This window comes from Podarcis cretensis (genome assembly GCF_951804945.1).
Source record: "Podarcis cretensis genome assembly, chromosome: 10".
Taxonomy (NCBI): Eukaryota; Metazoa; Chordata; class Lepidosauria; order Squamata; family Lacertidae; genus Podarcis; species Podarcis cretensis.
The window spans coordinates 59,041,871-59,056,360 of NC_137179.1; the positions used below are offsets into that span (position 1 = coordinate 59,041,871).

At 46.1% G+C, this 14,490-nt stretch overlaps 1 long non-coding RNA gene across 1 annotated transcript; it reads right to left on the minus strand.

Moving 5' to 3' along the window:
- Positions 1-721: 721 nt before the first annotated feature.
- LOC307226016 lies at positions 722-14,058 on the minus strand. Its single transcript, XR_013843252.1, has 4 exons — positions 13,958-14,058; positions 4,828-4,914; positions 4,444-4,515; positions 722-915 (listed from the first exon to the last, which is right to left on the minus strand). It is a non-coding gene; the product is annotated as an uncharacterized lncRNA (long non-coding RNA).
- Positions 14,059-14,490: the final 432 nt, after the last annotated feature.

The window sequence follows — 14,490 nt, forward strand, 5'->3', positions numbered from 1 at the left end:
TGCCCCGCCTGCTGCTGTCAATAAAGATTTCATCTGATTTTATCCCATCACCATTGTACAGTCTGGTTATTTTGCTGCTCTCGTGGGTCACATAATGCACCTGCCTGGGCAAAGAAAAACAGTCAGTAGGGGAAAAGAGAAATAGGGTCCCTCCTTTCTGAACTCCTGGTAAAGGTAAAGGTAAAGGGACCCCTGACCATTAGGTCCAGTCGTGGCCGACACTGGGGTTGCGGCGCTCATCTTGCTTTACTGGCCGAGGGAGCCGGCGTACAGCTTCTGGGTCATGTGGCCAGCATGACTAAGCCGCTTCTGGCAAACCAGAGCAGCGCACGGAAACGCTGCTTACCTTCCCGCCAGAGCGGTACCTATTTGTCTACTTGCACTTTGACATGGTTTTGAACTGCTAGGTTGGCAGAAGCAGGGACTGAGCAACGGGAGCTCACCCCGTTGCGGGGTTTCAAACCGCCAACCTTCTGATTGGCAAGTCCTAGGTTCTGTGGTTTAACCCACAGTGCCACCCACCTCTCCTGGTACACATTTCCAATTCAGATTGCAGGTTAACCATTAAATACATTAAGAAATAAAATAAAAACACATTTAGGCGGCGTAATTCTATACACACCAGGGTGCAGACCTCATTGAACTCAGTGGGGTTTATTTCAGAATGGATATGCATAGGACTGAATCATTAAAAACAGAATATTAAAAATACAATGAATGAAGATCTCAGAGATTAAAACATAATCCTTATTGAAAACAGCAGATGCTTAGCAGGCCAAAGGTACTGGAATAAAAATGTCTTTATCAATAGGCTGGAGATAGTCAGAGAGAAGACTGTTTGTGCTTCATGAGCCAAAGTGCTTCACAATATTGGTGTTGGCCCTATTTCTTGCCATCATTCACTAAGTCTTCACCCTAAGCAGGATACAGAGAAGGGGTAAGATAGTGATCATTGAGGTATCTAGCAATTTATGGTACCGTATTTTTCGCTCTATAGGATGCACTTTCCCCCCTCAAAAAATTAAGGGGAAAAATGTGTGCGTCCTATGGAGCGAATGCAGGCTCCTTAGCTTCAGCGATAGCAACGTGAAGCTTCCGAAGTGCAGAGGGAGAGCTCTCCCCTCTGGAGGCTTCACGTTGCTTTTGCTGAAGCCGCCTGAAGCCCCCGGAGCGCAGTGAGAACTCCCACTGTGCTCCGGGGGCTTCGGGCAGCTATCCGCAAGCTTTCGACCCCTCTCGCTCTCCAGGCTTCGCTTCGCTGGAGAGGCGCTGCACAGTTTTCCCTCTCTGCGCAGCGCCCCTTCAGCCAAGCAGGAGGAGAAATGGAAGGGACTCTGTTTCTCCTACCGCTTCGCTGAAGGGGCGCTGAGCAGAGACGGGGAGAATTTTTCCCCCTGTTCTCCCCCTCCTATTGTCCAGTGCGTCCTATGGACTGGTGCGTCCTATAGAGTGAAAAATACGGTAATTGCCAACACTTGGGTTTGGTAGACTTTAACAGAAGATCTTGGTTCAAAGACTAGGACCATCACTAGTCCTGCTCCATGTTGTCCTCCAAAGGTTTTACCTCGCTGCAGTGGTGGGCCTACATTTTGAGGGCTTGAACTGTTATGGGGCCCCTTCGCAACCAGCAATGAGGTCTAGGTGACCACTGTTATCTTCTTCCTTTACAACATCTGTGCTACTGATTCTTTGGGATTGTTGAAAAATAAGCAACAAAAATTAATCAATTTGAATCATGTGATTCAAACTAGGTCTACTCGGCCCATTTTTTAAAAAAAGCAATGTGAACTAAAGTCAATTCTGGGGTCCCAAATCCCAGAGGGGCCCTTAAATTTAAGATACATCAGTTTCCTAGTACATCTATCACTGCCTGGCTGGAATGTGTCATTGAATTCTTTCTTGCCTGCCTGGAAGATGAGAGATAATTGTTAGTGTGTGTGTGTGTGTTGAAACCTCTAGCTTTTGTGACGCTGGAATCTAGCCTACTGCACAAAAGTAAGAGACACATTCATTGGTCCACCCACTTCTGCCTCTGGCCCCACCCACTTCGCTCCACCCATCATTATTTTTAAAATGTATATGTCAGGGAACTGCCATTGGCTCAGAGACAAGAAATAGAAGGGCAGTTGTGTTACAGGGAGCCTCCGAAAATCTTGCGAAGCAGTTCCTCTTCTGGGGAGGAGGAAAGCCCCACCTCCAGTGGGGAAGAGGTGCAAGGACCAGAGGATGCTAGAGGGAGCCTTAACCCTCCTGAGCAAGCCGGAGAGGACGGAGGCACGCCCTTGCCATCACCCATCCTGCGCAGTAGTCTGGGGTGCAGAGAGGGGCGGAGACGGTTGGGGATAACAAAACTTTTATGTTGGGGGAGATACAAAAAAGGACCACTCTTGGATTCTGCTAGCGATTGAGCCAGACATGAACTTTTGACGCTCTTCACTGTAAATAATTTGCACCAAAATAAAGCCAGGTAAAAGACAGGTTGGTGTCCTGTCTGTTTACTCTCGAGCATCCGCAACAGCCATCTGACAGTATATAAATTTGTATTAGTTTTACATAAAACATAACATTTTCACATATTAAAAAAGAAAAGCGTTCTTTCGAACCTTGAGACTTCCTTCCTTCCCTCCATGGGTTCCTATTCTAAATTTCATTCCTGCATCTTTTACTGTAATCTATATAATCATAGTATCCAAAATCCAAGTTACATTACAAGGGTCATTGTATTCCTGCCAGTGATTTCAACTGTTTACAGTGATCTTTCAAATACATTAGAAGGTTGTTCCAGTCTTTTAAAAATACTTGTTCTTCCTGATTTCTGATCTTTCCCATCAGTCTTGCCATTTCTGCATATTCCATCAGCTTGGTCTGCCACTCTTCTCTGGTCGGTCCTTCTTCTTCTTCCCATCTCTGGGCAAGAAGCATCCTTGCTTGCTGTCGTTGCATACATAAACAGCAGGGATGCAGGTGGCACTGTGGTCTAAACCACTGAGCCACTTGGGCTTGCCAATCGGAAGGTCGGCGGTTCGAATCCCCACTACAGGGTGAGCTCCCTTCGCTCCATCCCAGCTCCTGCCAACCTAGCAGTTCGAAAGCATGCTTTCTCTGTGCGCCAGTAGCGGTTTAGTCCTGCTGGCCACATGACCCAGAAAACTGTCTATGGACAAACGCTGGTTCCCTTGGCCTGAAAGCGAGATGAGTACCACAACCCCATAGTCACCTTTGACTAGTGTGATGGTTCTAGGGGTTGCTCGTGCGTAAACCGGCACCACACCTGGCTGGGTTGCCTGAGTGAACCTTTTCTGTCCGGACAGCCCCTCGCCCGTGGCTGTCTGAATCGCTGGCAGAATCCGTCAGTGGGCGTTTCTTGAACTTCTTCCATCAAAGAAGCTCTTTGATGCCTAGTCTCCGCCTACTTTCCCTGCGCGCAAGCCTTCTGCGCAAGGAGGGTGTGGGCAGCGGAGGACCCGTGCTCTCCCCACTGGTCCCCGGCGAGGAGTCATGGGACCGCCTTGCCGATTCCCCCATCTGCCCCCCTTCTCCACTGGTGCTACGCTGATTTCCTTCCCCAGAAGATGGGCTGCTTCTCCTCATCCCGGGACGCTCTCCGGAATCCCTCTGGAGCCCTCTCTCTCCCTCTGGCTCCGATGGCAGTTCCCTGACAACTAGACTTAACCATCCAGGGGTCCTTTACCTTTACCTTACATAAAGAGCATTTTTTTTTCTTTTGGTAGTTTCGTGTCTCTAATGCTTAACAAAAAAGCCTCTGCTTTTTTAACGAAAGTTATTTTTGTTAAGTTGTGGGTGAACATATCAGATGACACAGCAATTCTTCAAATGGCTTTTGTTTATTCACAGGCCAGAACAGAACTGAACTGAAGGGTTCAGCCAGGCTGCTTATATAGAGCTCCACTACAATGCAACAGTAACAACTTTCTGTAACTATCCGATCACTGAACATCACTTTCAGTTCCTTATTTGCATATGTCGACCTGAGTGAAAACTATCTACAGTATCCCCCTGCTGGCCCAGGGTGAGAACTTCAGTACATAACAATTTTAAACATTTTTTTCATTCTATATCATTTCCCAGAAAGCTTTTACCATCCCGCATGACCACGACATACGATAATGCTCCACCCATGAGGCTCCTCGAAGCTTGCCCAGGAGCAATGTGGTCCTCAAGGTGAAAAAGCTTCCTGAGCCCTTACCTAGTTCAGTACCACCTCCTCTTATAAGCATCCCAATAAGCTAAAATTACCCTGCCAAACTAATGAATCTTCAGGTGTATTTGGACAGCCTGAAGGAGACCATAACCATTTCTAGAGCAATTTATAACTTGAATAAATCACAACCTCCCATTGATGCAGCTTGCCTTGCTAATGGAATTCTACAGTATTTCTGATTTAGTAACCTTTGAGATTATAAATATTATGTCAATGCTTACCTTAACTTGGCCCACACCGTATATAAATAATCCCTGTGGTCTGTGCCCTTGAAAATGTTCACATTGTCATTCCTAAGAAACATTAGAGGCAAGTGTGTGAAGGTTTTAGATTTAATGCGCCTAAATAATGTTCTTATGGTTTTGGACAGCAAGTTACCACAAAGGAGTGAAAACCTTTCCATCACAAGTATGGATCTGCGACTGCCAGCGAAATAGTATTTCTGCCATTAAATGTTGCAGGTATTCTCATCTATAAAAGCGTTTCAGATCTGCTACAGCGCTAAGATGAAAGATGCTTTCTTAATTTTAGAAGGGGGAAATTTAAGCTGCAATCCTGTACCCACTTACTTGTGAGCAAGCCCCACTGAAATCAATGTAACTTACTTTTGAACAGACTTGCGCTGTTAACCATAGTTCTTTCTTCTGTTCTTACATTTATATTCTGCCCTCTTCCTCCCAGTGGAGCCCAGGCTGGCAGGCACACGAATGATAAAAGAAGGAAAACATCTAAAAACACGTCCAATGCAAGTGCAGACTGGGAAAGAGCTGTACTTAAAAGGCTTGTTGGAAGTGGAAGGCTTTCAGTAGGTACTGGAAAGACAACAGAGAGGGTGCCTGTCTTATATATAATAGGAGTTGGGGTGAAATTCCAAAGGGTAGGTGTCAAAATGGCTCCCATATGAACAAGCTGTTTGTAGAGAGAGATTATATTCAGCTGCCATTTTTAGAATATATATACCGTATTTTTCGCTCTATAACACGCACCTGACCATAACACGGACATCGTTTTTAGAGGAGGAAAACAAGGGAAAAAATATTCTGAATGAAACAGTGGATGTATCATTTTTGTGCTTCATGCTGTGGCCACAGACATGTGATCTGATGGTGAATTTGGGGTGACCGAATGCAAAGATCCTGAGGATCCATGTAGATCCATGCTTTTTAACCAGGTTTTTGCACCATTGCAGCTCCAGGCAACAGTAGGTGCGTGATTTTTGGGGGGCAGGCTGTAGCCATGGACATGCTATGTGATCTGATGGTGAATTTGGGGTGACCCAATGCAAAGATCCTGAGGATCCATGTGGATCCATGCTTTTTAACCAAATTTTAAGTGGGGAGGGAAGGAAAAACACAGAACGGACAAGGAGCACGAGAGGGGTGTGCAGAGAAGCAGCTGGCTAAGAATGCAGGAGAGGGGTATAACGGGAGGGAGGAAAGGAAGGCAAAAGTTTTCCCTCACCTACCCACCAAGCCAGCCAGCTCTCTCTCTCTCTCTCTCTCTCTCTCTCTCTCTCTCTCTCTCCCTCCCTCCCTCCCTCCCTCCTGCATGTTTTCAGCAGCACGGAGCACAGAGACGACACTCTGCTTTCCCCTCTGCTTGCCTGGAGGGGAGGGGCTTTCCCTGCTCTTTGTTCCGTTTGAGCAAACACAGCAAGGAAACGGAGGTGGGTGGGCAGTAAGACCCTGAGGCAGAATGCAGGAAAGCAGCCGCTTCCTCTTTTCAGGTTTCCCTTCTAGGAGACGCGCGATTTGATTTTTGCCTCCCCTCGCGCCATTTGGCTCCAGGGACCACACATTCGCTCAATAACACGCACAGACATTTCCCCTTCCTTTTTAGGAGAAAAAACCTGCGTGTTATAGAAGGAAAAATACGGTACATATATGGGACGCAGGTGGTGCTTGGGGTTAAACCACAGAGCCTAGGACTTGCAGATCAGAAGGTCGGCGGTTCGAATCCCCGCGATGGGGTGAGCTCCCGTTGCTCGGTCCCTGCTCCTGCCAACCTAGCAGTTCAAAAGCACATCAAAGTGCAAGTAGATAAATAGGTACCGCTCCAGCGGGAAGGTAAACGGCGTTTCTGAGCGCTGCTCTGGTTCGCCAGAAGCGGCTTAGTCATGCTGGCCACATGACCCGGAAGCTGTACACTGGCTCCCTCGGCCAATAAAGCGAGATGAGCGCCGCAACCCCAGAGTCGGCCAAGACTGGACCTAATGGTCAGGGGTCCCTTTACCCTTTACCTTTTTATATACATATATATAAACTATGCTATATTTGTGTCCTTTGACATCTCCCCCGGTCCCTTGAATCCCACCCAGCAGGAAAGTTTTAAATCTTCTTTGTGATCATATATCCTGGTTGTGGAGTGGACTGTAACTGGGTCCCAGTTTCCAATTTCCCTTCAGACCTCCCCACCCAAAGCAGGAATGTTGGAAGGTGATTGGCCTTGTTCTCTATGGAGACCATCAATGACAGCTTGAATAGGGTTAACCTTTACAGCAGCTGTAGGGAATCTTCAGCCCTCCAGATGTTGTTGAGCTACAACTCCCATTATTCCTGGTCATGGGCCATGCCTCCTGGGGCTGACAGCAGTTCTAAACTCCTGGTTCACAGGAATCTCTATTTTCTATCCATTGCAACTTAATTATACACACAAACAAGTGGAGTTTGATCTTTATTTATTGCCGGTTATTGGGGCCCTCAGGTTCCCTTCCAACATTATAAATCTCCTCTTCAACAGCACATTTTTTTCTAGAAAAAGGGGTGCTGGAGCTCACAATGAACTTCTCCCATTGTTCTCTTAGAATGGCAATGGCAATGGTGCCCACCTGAGAGGTGCTGGAGCTGAGCTCCTGTAAGCTCTGGTTGAAAAAATAAAAGCCCTGCATTTATGTAGGAAAAAGGCATGAGGCATGCATATTGATTAATGTGGGTGGAATTCAACAAAGCCCTACTCAGAGTAGACACATTTATGCTCCACCCTCATTGTTCAGCTCGGACACTGAGGTCCAGCTCCGAGAGCCTTCTGGTGGTTCCCTCACTGCGAGAAGTGAGGTTACAGGGAACCAGGCAGAGGGCACTCGCCCTGTGGAATGCCCTCCCATCAGATGTCAAAGAAATAAACAACTATCTGACTTTTAGAAGACACCCGAAGGCAACCCTTATTTAGGAAAGTTTTTAATGTTTGATGTTTTATCGTGTTTTTAATATTCTGTTGGGAGCCGCACAAAGTGGCTGGGGAAACCCAGCCAGATGCCCGGGGTATAAATTATTATTATTATTATTATTATTATTATTATTATTATTATTATTATTATTCTATATATGAAAACTGCCTTTTTATTGTTGTAAAAAAATCCTACTTATAAAGAAGAAAAAACCCCAGGAGCTCACAATAAATGAGGAAGCGATACAGTTCATTGGTAGAGCATTTGTCTTGCATTCAACTTCAATCCATGAGACGGAGCCGTATCCTGTCTGAAATCGTACAGAGACGCTTCCACTTAGTGCAGACACCACTGAGCTAGCTAGATCAATTGGCCACTCAGCTAGAAGGATCAATAGTCCGACTCAGGACAAGACAGCGTCCTATGTTTCTGAACATTAAAAAAGAGATGGAAACCACTTTAAAATAGAACAGCAAATAAAAACAGCTGCAGACACAAAGAAATTGTGGAAGCATCAGATCGAACCACAAATAAAACATGCTGTACAAAAGTTTTTAACGGAGGGAAATGAAGTAGCTGCTCTCTAACAGCTCAGACAAGTAATAATAGCCTGGCACCTAAAGCTTAATAAGAAAAGTATGAAGCAGAGTTCTCTTGGGAAGGCATTCCAGAAAGGTATTCCCCATTTTACATACTGTGTGTTTGGGTTTGTGTGGGGCGGTTTGGGCAGGTTGGTGAAGTTCCTTAGTACTCTATAGTATATGGTTACTGTTATGTACTGAAGTTCTCACCCTGGGCCAGCAGGGGGATACTGTAGATAGTTATGCAAATAAGGGATCAAAAGTGACATTCAGTGATTGGATAGTTTTAGAAAATTGTTACAGTTACGTTGTACTGGAGCTCTATACAAGCAGGCTGACTGAACCCTTCAGTTCAGTTCTGTTCTGGCCTGTGAATAAACCAGAGCTGTTTGAAGAATTGCTGTGATGTCTGATATGTTCACCCACAACTTAACAGTTACCAGATTTTTTCAGTGAATCAGGGGACACTTTTTTTTTTAAGCTGAGTAGCAACATGGAGTCAGTAGTGGGGATGGTGAGGCAAAAGACCCTGGGCCCAAGCACACATGCATATTGTATAAAGGTGCACCCTGTGAAACATAAATGTGCAGAGTTTTTTTAAAAACTGGACATTGGCTGGCCACGCACAACTCCAGATCCTCTCCTGATCAGTCAAAACAAAGGGGGAAGGGGGCAGGAGATCTTTACTGCTGGACGTCCCCGGTTCCCCTTCAGCAGTGGCAGCAGCAGCGGCAGTCAGCAGCCCGGAGCCAGCCTGGTAGCGCAGTTGATTCTGGCTGGCTTCAGGAGCTGCTCGCTGCTGTGGCGCCCGCCATTTTGCCTCACCGGAAGTCCCCATATGATGTGTTGTGACTTCCCACAAGGAAAAATGGCGATTGCTACGGCAGCGAGCTGCTCCTGAAGCCAGCCAGAGCCAACTGTGCTACCAGGCTGGCTCCGGACTGCTAAGGCAGCCACTGCCACATTTCCTGGGGACAGATTTGCAAATCTGGAGACATTCTGGGAACGGAATTTGTCCGTGGACAGATTTGCAAATCCAGGGACATCTGGTAATCCTACTATAGCAGTCATTTCCTTCTCCTTCTCTGAACGCTTGGCCTAGGAGAAAGTTGAATGTGGTGATACCATTTTAATGTTTTGGGGTTTGAAGTGTAGGAAAATAGCAGAATATATTAAGAAACATGTAGGGAGGCTGAAAGCAGATAAGAAAGAACTTTAAAATGCAAATGTATGCAATTTGAGTTTGAAACATCTTTGTTGGGTGAGTGGAAAGTCACTAGTTCTGGTGAATTGTAATGTAAATGTCGAGTAACAAATGTAACTTTCCACATGGAAAAAAGAATAAAATATTATTATAAAAAAGAGAGCCGAGTATATGAGAAGTGTCAAAATATCCCATTATTAAACTGGATTTTTGAGCAAAAAACAAATAAAACACTGTGTTTTTGTCCGGGGCAGTCGGGTGGACAAATGCATTGCAATGAGCAAAACAACAACAATCAAATCCCCTATTCTCTCAAGCAATCTTTCCCCCTTTAGATATCACTTTTGTCTCTTGTTTTCATGTATTATGAAAGTAGACTTCTGCCATATATTGAATTTGAAAGCGAGATTCCTCTGTTTTTGTGTCCATTTCAAAGCACCCACACACCCCTATGCCTTACTGTGACTCAGATGGAAAACATCAGCTGAAGGAACACAAAAGTCAATGCTATTCTTTGACAAATCAGGCAGGTACAGGAATGAGGACTGCAGGACCAATTTTGGGGACACTTCTGTAATGTTGGGCAGATGGTTCAATCCAATAGCACGAATGAGAATCCAAACGCCGGTGGACGGCTCCTAAATCACAGGCAGGGCAAGAAAAATCTGTCCTGGAAGGAGGCTACGCGTTTTATGAGACTATTAAACAATTTCTCTCTTGCTTTGGTTATTGCAATTATAGCACCCTTGTTCAATGTCACAGCTGCTGTGCATTATTCATTTGAGAATAATAAAAAAGACTGTTAAAAAAGAACCCCTGTAATTAGCATGTTGATCAGCCTGTTCGTTACTAGCAAGTAGTGACAACAAGAGACTTTGCTCTCCTATAAAGTGCCATTAATCAAGATGATTGTAAGGGATACTAACACACACACACACCAAAAAACACACACATTAAGGATTATTTCTCTTTTTTAACATATTAGCATATATTTCTTAATGAAACAGCATTCAGCCAGCAAGACTGTCCACCGAGCATTTATAATTTGGATAACATATTGTTACAAGTATTGGAGCCTCAGCTTCAGGATCTGTCCTTCCAGTGAGCACTCAGGGCTAATTTCCATCCATTCTTAAGGAAATTAGCCCTGAGTTCTCACTGGAAGGACAGATCCTGAAGCTGAGGTTCCAATACTTTGGCCACCTCATGAGAAGAGAAGACTCCCTGGAAAAGACCCTGATGTTGGGAAAGATGGAGGGCTCAAGGAGAAGGGGACGACAGACAAGGAAAGAGGGCACAAGGAAAGATGGAGGGCACAAGGAGAAGGGGACAACAGAGGATGAGATGGTTGGATAGTGTTCTCGAAGCTACAAACATGAGTCTGACCAAACTGCGGGAGGCAGTGGAAGACAGGAGTGCCTGGCGTGCTCTGGTCCATGGGGTCACGAAGAGTCGGACACGACTAAACGACTAAACAACAACATTGTTACAAGCCACCCCAATCTCTAATCTCTTTCAGGCAACAGTTACTCAAGTCTGTGCTTCCTTTTGGCAAAATGAGACTGTGGCATCTTTCAGCTATATGGTTTATTTACACACATATACAACCTGAGCTATGCTCACATCCCGAGAGAGTCTTGCTCCTACCATAGGAGCAGCCTTGGGTTGCAACAGGTCTCCATTATTTCTCTGCCTCCTGCTTTCTTCTTGTCACATAACCCCTGCTCTCTAAGTTTCTGCCCCACATTGCTCTTTCCCCCTCTTCTCTAAGCTCTTAGCTTTATCTCTTGAGCAAAAGGGGCCTCGCCTCTTTGCTGTCTATGGTGAGTTCCTTTGACCCATTGCAGTCCTAATGGTCAATCCCTCGAGTGGTTACCTCAACACAGGAAACTTTTCCTGTGTTGGATAATGTGGCAGCTAGACTGGTGACTGGGAGTGGCTACCAAGACCATATAACACCTGTCCTGAAAGACCTACACTGGCTCCCAGTATGTTTCCAAGCACAATGCAAAGTGTTGGTGGTGACCTTTAAAGCCCTAAACGGCCTCGGCCCAGTATACCTGAAGGAGCTTCTCCACTCCCATGGTTCAGTTTGGACACTGAGGTCCAGCTCTGAGAGCCTTCTGGTGGTTCCCTCACTGTGAAAAGTGAGGTTACAGGGAATGAGGCAGAGGGCCTTCTCGGTAGTGGTGCCCGCCCTGTGGAACACCCTCCCATCAGATGTCAAAGAAATAAATGACTAACTGACTTTTAGAAGACATAGAAGGCAGCCCTGTTTATGGAGGTTTTTAATGTTTGATGTTTTATTGTGTTTTTAATATTCTGTTGGGAGCCGCCCAGAGTAGCTAGGGAAACCCAGCCAGATGGGCAGGGTAATAATAATAATAATAATAATAATAATAATAATAATAATAATAATAATAGCTTTTAACCCTCTTGTTCATTTCTGTTTCCAGGGTTCTGAAATGTGTGGAGAACCTACATGACTGGAGTAGGCTGACCACTTCAGAAGGTCTCACTCCAACTTGTGGAGGGTGCAGAAAATGGTGAAGGGGCAGGAAGCACATCCTGGAAACCCCCTTGAGCCTGTTGGAACACACCTGGGGGGCACACGCAGCCCCCAGAATGAGACAAACCTCTCCGGGCATCTTCCTGATGCAGCGCAGCCTGGGACGTCTATAAATCATGCACCGGCGACACATATCAGAAGACTATGTGCACACTCACTCAGCAGAGTATAGCAGAAACGAAGTGGAGCGTTGGTGTGTGCATTCTAAGTATTTATTAAGCAATATGTACATGACGAGGGACACGGGTGGCGCTGTGGGTTAAACCACAGAGCCTAGGACTTGACGATCAGAAGGTCGGTGGTTTGAATCTCTGTGATGGAGTGAGCTCCCGTTGTTCGGTCCCAGCTTCTGCCAACCTAGCAGTTCGAAAGCACATCAAAGTGCAAGTAGATAAATAGGTACCACTCTGGCGGGAAGGTAAACGGTGTTTCCATGCGCTGCTCTGGTTTGCCAGAAGTGGCTTAGTCATGCTGGCCACATGACCCGGAAGCTGTACGCCGGCTCCCTCGGCCAATAAAGCGAGATGAGCGCCGCAACCCCAGAGTTGGCTACGACTGGACCTAATGGTCCATTGCAGGACATATACAGGACAAAGCAATCATGGCACCCTCTCACTTCTTTTCCAAAAGTACAGTACAGCGGAAGAGAGATAAGACTGACTTCTGTTCTCATACTTTCCAAGCCTAGAAAGTAAACACTGACATGTGATATAACAGTCACACATCCAGCAATGGAGGAGTGAAATGCTAACAGAGCCCCTGTGATTAGTAGGATTCTGAACTCCTAGGACACACGAACACCTGATACAGTTATTCTGCAGAGAAATGAAGTTAGAAGAGCAGGTGTTTTGCTAGGTACTTAAGAGCGTTCTCCCTGCTTGCATGTCCTGTCTCTCAGAATTTGAGGTAAATCCCTGTATTTTGAGGCAGCTTCTTTTTGCACTTCCAATTTGTTTGACTAGCAAGTGACATTTTCTTACGGAAGCCTCTCTTTTGATCACTGAATATACACCAAATGCATTTGCCGTCATGTTGACATTATGTGGCAAGCCTTCAAATATTTCAAGTGGGTTTGTTCCCCCCAAGCTTGTGCAGATTATCAATGCTCCTTGCTCATTAACACAGAGAATAATAGCATCAGCCATTGGTACAGTATGTCGCCCTCTGGGCAGAACACAGACAGTCTGTGTGTGATGTCTGCATTGGCCAGGGTTTTAATCTTCCCCTGTGGAGCTGAGGTTCTGTTCCTATCCAATTTACATTTGCTACTTAGATTGGTATTCTGAATCTTCTGAATATATCCTATTTTGCCGGGAGACAGAAGCTGTAGGCATCCCTGAGTTCTTTAACAGCTGGATAAATTTTCCTCATAAAACTTTGCCACCAGTCCCATCTAGGAAGCTACATTATATCCTCAGAAGACTGGACCACCTAGCTCAGTATTGTACATTCTGACCATAGCTGTCAACTTACAGATTTGAAAATAAGGGACCAGCAGCCTCGAAAATAAGGGATCAGCAGCGAAAATAAGGGATTTTAGTCAACCAGCTCCTTTCCTTTCCCCCATAACAGTCAATTGAAGGAGCCTCCAAAACAAATACAAAAGCCCCCCCCCCCATGAGATCGCTGCCCGCCATTGTACTCAACCAGCTCCTTTCTTTTCCCCCCACCATGTGCCCCCGCTCCAGACAGACCTTTTCTCCAGCAAGGCTGAGTGGGCTATCGATGACGTATCCATCCGATTCCGATCTGAGCACTCAGCACAGGTATGTTCAACTTCTGAACCCCTTCGAGCCAAAGGTAGAAAGCCCAGCCATCAGCCAAATGAAGCCTCAAGCCTCAAGGAAAACCACCGTCATCTCTCTGCTGGGAAGCACTGAGCAAAGGCGAGTCCCCAGGCAATGCAGCCAATTTGATCGGCACAAGGCATGCAAGCTCCACCCCTCAGTCGTTCTTAGACTCCTTATTGGATGGGCAATGCAGCCAAGCAACACAGTTGGAGCCTCCCTCCTCCCTGGCCAGCAAGGAGGGAGGGAGGGAGAGGAACTGTTTCCTTTGAAACACGGGAAATTTAAGGGACATCATCAATAAGGGACAGCAGCGGGACACGGCGCTGGGATAAGGGAGTTTCCCGCCTAATAAGGGACGGTTGACAGCTATTACTCTGACTGCCAGCAGCTCTCCAAGATTTCAGACAGAGTCTTCTGAGACTTACATGGAGATGCCAGGAGCAGTGGCATAGCATGGGTTGCCAGTGCCTGTGGCCACATGGAGGAGGGGTAGAAGGGAGGGAAACAGGCAAAATACGCAAGCACATCCAACTGCCTAATGGTGTCCGCATCACCCAGGATATTGCAACCACAGAGATAAGGAAAGAGTTGTTCTGTTCCATTGTCTGGAGAGGTCACTTCCTGCTTCGCATGGAGAAGCCATTTTCAATGAAGCCTAGCAACAGAAGTATGTAGCTGTATTGAGGCAGTAACTGGTGCTAAAATTTTGCACCCCCTAAGAATTTTGTGCCCAGGGCAACTGCCCCGTGCCCCCCTCCCCATGCTACGCCACTGACCAGGAACTGAACATGGGACCTTCTGCATGAAAACCATGTACTCTATCACTAAGCTATGGTCTCCATTTGAATAGGGATAGATGGAACAGTCAGTTTTGGTTCTGCCGGTTTCTCATATTTCCAAATTTGTCCTCTTCTGATGTGGAACATTGGTATCTCTCCAGCAGGCTTCTTCTAATTTG